Raw genomic sequence first — 6,045 nt, forward strand, 5'->3', positions numbered from 1 at the left:
CAGTCTTCTAAAAAGCTACAATCCAGGATCTATTTGTTTAAATACAAAAGCAACTGGCCGTTGAAATGTCTACCTCCTCTACGCTTGAGTGCCAGCAGCTCCAGAGACGAAAATGACTGCCTGCTACTTGCCTGGCCCGAGGGTACCATTCCCAGTGCTGGACTGCTCCAGAAATGTTGTCATATTATGCCATGGCCAGTCACCAAAGGCCACATTTCCACAAGTTTTGACAACCCTCAAGTACAATCACATTCACAAAAATAAGCTTTTAAAGCAGTGATGATGTAACAAACAGTCCTGTGGCCTCCAGCTCTGTGAGCTAGTGAAGTAAAGAAAATGAAAAGAGAACAAAAGAGAGTGCTTCCAGCAGCCCTCAAACTGAACAGATTAGTGCAGAGACCAAAGCTACTCATTCACCACGAACAGCACAGGCGAGAGGCACCATGCACATCTTCAAGGTTCCATCCAACTGTGCTTGGTTGTGCATGGCCTAATGGTATTCTCCAGAACCCTCAGATATTTATATATGGTCAATTAAAGCATAATTTTAGCTAAGGAAATGCTCTTCAATATTAAACAGGAGACTTGTGGGATTATTAAAATAGTTTGGTTGGAGAAGGTAAACCTATATGGCCATTACAAATCTTAATCATATCATTAGAATAGGTTGCTATCAACTAGTATAAAACAGTTGGATTGTGTCTCTGTTATTTTCTCCATGGGTATTTAATCCCTTGATCCCTTCATTTAGGCGACCTGATTTTTGGCAGGCATGTTATTCATTTCCCATGAATATGACATTTTTATAGTGACAAGATGGTCAGTTACTCCCAGATAGTATCATTTGTCTTAATTTGCAGACTTCCCTGAAGCATCAGGAAAAACGTAACTGATGGTGTGCGTGTGTGTGTGTGTGTTTTCTCATTGGCCACCCATACCATGGCGCAGCATGGGGGCCAGACAAATGAGTTCAGGCTGTGTACCAGGCAACAGTCTCCACCAACAATGTTTTCATTACTAATTCTTTCTAGCTTCCAGGATCAAATTGTAACACTCTCTGTTTTTAACCAAAATACAATGAGTTCTCAGCTTAACCAACCTCAGAGGGAGACTTACTGTAATTTTCGACAGGCTTGCACTCTTTCAGAGAGCTCATGAGCAGGTTTGCTTTTGGAAAACAGCCTAGGGTTGAAGATTTTTGGTCTGAAGTAGGGAAACGTAGAAAAAAATTCATTGAAGAAATTTAGCCCAAATCCATGTTGCCAACCTCAAATGATTAGTTTCCATATAGAAAACAAAAATAAAGACGAGGACAAGATAAAGTTTATTCCTCAGACTGCTCTGCTACATGAATCATCCAAACCCAGTAACCAGGATATTTCCGTCCGCAATACCTCAAAACAGACTCAAATGGCATTGAAATAAATTGTTTCCCCGTTTTTAATGGCATAAAGTTCATTTGAGTTAAGCAAATGACATCATACGGGGGGAAAACTGTAACCTTTAGTTACCTACAACCATAGCGGACACTCTGAAATATGATACTTGAACTTATAATACCTGTTAAACCACAACAGATTCTGCAAATGTCAGTGTTGGGCTGTTAGTGAAGCAACTGATCAGAATCCCAAATCCTGTCCCAGAATCCCAAGCCAGAATAATTTGTTATGGAAGCAAATTATTCCTGATATTTTAAAAATAATTCTAAGTAGGGTCACTAATTAATCCTCACCATGCAGTGCTCAGTCCTGATAAATATAAACATTTGCCTCTTAGCAGGCATGATGAAGGGGACTGCAGGGAAGCTAACTTGCTCATGGAGCAAATCAGAGGAGAACCCACATTTCAAATGGAAAGTTCATCTCCTAATTCTGAGCTCAAGTCATTTTTCTCTGCATTGCTGAGAAACTAGCACCGAGATAAGAAAGAGGCCAAACCAAAATCATTACATGAATACTTCTTGGTATTTGGGCTCTGATACCCAAGGCTGCCTTTTGGTTTCTAATTCTTTTTGAGATCTTTCTTTCCTGGAAATGGTAAATGCCCATGTCCAGGAGGTATAAGGTGGGGCAACAAATACTGGGCAAACGGGAAAAGACCCAGTTGTTGCATTCTGTTTTCTGTTAGACCACAGTTTCAAGTTCCTTCAGGACCATTGTTCAAGACTAATTTTCCACCCTTTGGTGTCTTGTCAAAGAACTTGCTAGGATCAGCAACATCAAATGGATGTTCTGCAAACAATTTCTGAGAATGTGCCAGGCCCTGAGGATATAAAGGCACATACAACACCTTCTCTTAGGGTCCAGTACAGGAAGATGTAAGAAAGACTGGCCTCTCCTCCTGGAATTCTGTGCCTGGACTTTTTCATCACTCACCACTTGGTTGGAGAACTGCCTACTGTTGAAATGACCACCTCCTACCTTTAGGGATTCTCTAGAACAGCCCTGCCCAATAGAAGTATAACACGGACCACAAATGATTTACATTTTCTAGTAGTCACATTAAAAACAAAAGTTCAAAAAACATGTGAAATAAATATTAATAGTATATTTCACTTAAACTAACATATCCAAAGTAATGTCATTTCCACATGTAATCGACACAAATCAATTATTAAATTCACGAGATATTTTCCTTTTCACACTAAATCTTTGTGAAATCTACATCTATTCTACACTACATCTCAACACTCATTTCAAGGGCTCTGGTAGCCACATGCAGCCGGCAGCTACCAAATTGAAGGGCACAACTCTAGACCCTAGACTGGCTTCTTTTCTTTTACACTGGGGAGCTCAAAGCCTCTGCTCAAATAAGAAGGTAATGTATTCCTATTGCTGCTGTAACAAATTCCACAAACTTAGTGCCTTACCGTACACATTTTATTATCGTACAGTTCTGGAGTTCTATCTGACATAGGTCTCACTGGGCTAAAATAAAAGTGTCATCAGGACTATTTTTCCTTCTGGAGGCTCTGAGGAAGACTCTATGTCTTGCCTTTTCCAGCTTCTAGAATCCACCTGTACTCATTGGCCCTTGACCCCCTTCCTCCCTCTTCAAAGTCAGCAACGATGCATCTCAGACTCTCCCTCTGATCGCGTTGTCCTCTGACCATAGCTGGGAAATGTTTGCTCAGTTTAAGGAGATTAGATTGGATCCACCTGGATAATCCAAGCTAATCTCCCCATCTCAAGATCCTCCCTTTTATCCCATCTGCAAAGTCACTTTTGCCATGTAAAGCAACACATGTGCAGTTTCCAGGGAAAGGGATGTGCACATGTTTGGGAGATCATGAGTATGCCCACTACAAGTTTGGTTTTGTTTTCATTATAAAGACAAAATTATAAATATTTGAACTTGTGGACTTGGAGAATCTATCAGGTTACACTGGAAAAACATTGATTGCCTTTTTCCCTCAAGTTCATTCAGAAAGAACAAAAATTTCTTCCCTTGGATAAGAAAGACAATCACTTTCATGAAGTTCTACCCATATCCCAGGATATGAATATTTTCCTCCCAGATGCCACTGACTCTTCATTAAAAATATTTTAATATCTTCTAGATGCCAGACATATACCAATCCTAAAAAAATAACCACAAACAAATAGCAAGAGGAAGATTATGGCATAAGGTGATGGTTCTTTTCAAAGGTCAGAGGGTTTTTTAAAATTACTATTGTTTTATTTTGAAATATTTTTTCATGTTGGATGCACACTAAGGGCATGACATCTTTCCCCAAATAATGTTACTAAAGACAGGAAATAACCTAGGAAGAACCCAAATAAGCAATAGCAAATTTTTAAAACCTTTTATTTGTCAGAAAAATATCAGAGTCATGAACACATGGAGCCAGAGACCAAAACAGAAACATAAGGCCAATAGATTTGAGACTTTCTTAGGGACATAATTTTTAAAGACTTAAAAATTGTGAAGTATGTTTATCTACATATATCAATGCATCTTTTGATGCTAGCTTATCACTTACAAGTGTCCTGCCGATAATGCAAATTGTCTGTCACCTGGCTTATGACTTTAGCCCCTTTTGGAGGATAATCATAAAACCAAAAACTATTGGGGAAGGAAGGAACCGTAGACTATGCAGTCCAGTCCACTCATTGTGCAGGTTTGGAGATGGGCCATCGGGGACGCCAAGTGACTTGCTCAAAGTCTTATAAGTAACCAGTGGCTCAGCCAAAGCCAGACCCCAGACTACAAACTGTCAGGACATTGCTTTTGACCTGTTGGGAAGGGGTGAAATTCTCCCTAGTCACTCATCCATCCATCCGTCCATCCATCCATCCATCCATCCATCCATCCATCCATCCATCCATCCATTCAACCAGCATTTACTGAGTGCCCACCACATGCAGACGCTGTTCCAGGGCTAGGGATGCAGCAGAGAACAAAACTGGGGGCCTTCTGCCCTTGGGGGGTGAAGAGATAACAATTATATACTTACGCCAGGTGGTGAAAGGGCTAAGAAGGAACATAAAGCAACATAAGGGGCTCACCAGTGATGGAAGGTCACTGCTGTTCACAGGTGGTCAGGGAATACCATATGGATAAGGTGACATTTGAGCAGAGAGTAAATTTGGAGTAAAATTTAGAGTACGCTTAGAATAGAAGCTAATTCTAAACAGCACGGATATCATGAAATGTTAATAGAAAATTCCAAAAAGGATAGTGAGGATGTATATGAAGGGGAGGCCAGTGGGAATCAGTGAAATAAGGAAGGAGGTGATTTAAGCAGAGAAGGGAGGCTGATGGTGGCAGTCCGCAGTGTGCTCACCTGAGCCTCCATGCACCTAAGCAGGTGTGACCTCCGAGGAACCCCCTGGAACTCACCTCTGCTGTCTGCCTGGCACAGGTCCAGGCGGCGCCTATGAGGACAGGCCCCATGACCACAGGGGAGCAGTTTCGGACTGAATCTGAGGAGGGAACCTGGGCAGAAAAGGATTTCCTTTTCAGTAACGAAAGAACTAAGAAAACCCTCCCGATTCTGAGTGAGGATGGAGGTGGATGAGCCAGCAAGAAAGGACCTCAAAGGTCAGGCCAGATTAGGAGCCAGCCTATTTGAAACAAGGAATGCAAGCAGCTGAGAAACAGTTCAAATCGTCAAGCTAATTGTGCCCAAGGAAGCTTTACAGAAAGTGTAATTCAGGCTTTTTGTAAGCCATAGGCTGTGCTGCTGTACCACCTTGAGGCTCCAAGTAACACTGCAGCTTTAAGAAAGCAGTTGGTCATCAATGCTGCTGGGCTTCTGTGGTCTCTGCCAAAGCCCCCTTCTCACTGTGATAAAACTCTATGCACCCCTGGATTGGTGGCAAACACTGCCCTGTAGTGAACCCCACGGGAGAGGCTGCAGAGCTGTTCTCAGGACAGCAGTGCACTCAACGGCTGCCACTCAGCCCTGTGACGCCAAGACCAGCCCAGCCTGGCTCGGAGGTGCATGGGCACCACTGTCTAGGGCAAACTGCCAAGATGGCCATCTTAGCCTACCCTGAGCTCAAGCACCTCAGATCCTGTCCCTTCACACTCAATCACAAGGCAGCTTCTGAGGCCACGAGACGCCCCTACTCACGGCTGAGGACCACAGTGGCCATTCAGCAGCTTCGCCTTCCTCTGCATACCCTGGCCAATGGTGTCCTTCCCTGTGCCGGTATTTGCTCCTGCTAGAAACTCTGGCTTAAAGCCCCCTCCTCCATCTCTTCCCTCATCCCACCCCTGCACTCTCCTCCTCCAATCCAGTCCCTTGGCAGGACAACCGGCACTTCTTAGTTACAGCCTCGGGTTGGGATTTGGATAGCCAAGCCTCTGTGTCAGGAGACGGGGCAGGGGTCCAGACGTGGGAATAGGGGGTGCAAGACCAAGGCAGGGATAAGACAGGCAACCGCAGCAGCTTCTCTCTGCCTGCCTTGGTGGAGAGCAGTCTTCCCCTCACCCCAACACACCCCAATTTTAAGAGGCGAAAAATAAAACCCAAGTAATGTGTGCTTTTCAAGAGGCATTTCGGGACACAGAAAAGTTTTCTGGCTTTTTTTTTTTTTT

The sequence above is a fragment of the Mandrillus leucophaeus genome, unplaced genomic scaffold, assembly GCF_000951045.1.
Source record: "Mandrillus leucophaeus isolate KB7577 unplaced genomic scaffold, Mleu.le_1.0 Scaffold147, whole genome shotgun sequence".
Taxonomy (NCBI): Eukaryota; Metazoa; Chordata; class Mammalia; order Primates; family Cercopithecidae; genus Mandrillus; species Mandrillus leucophaeus.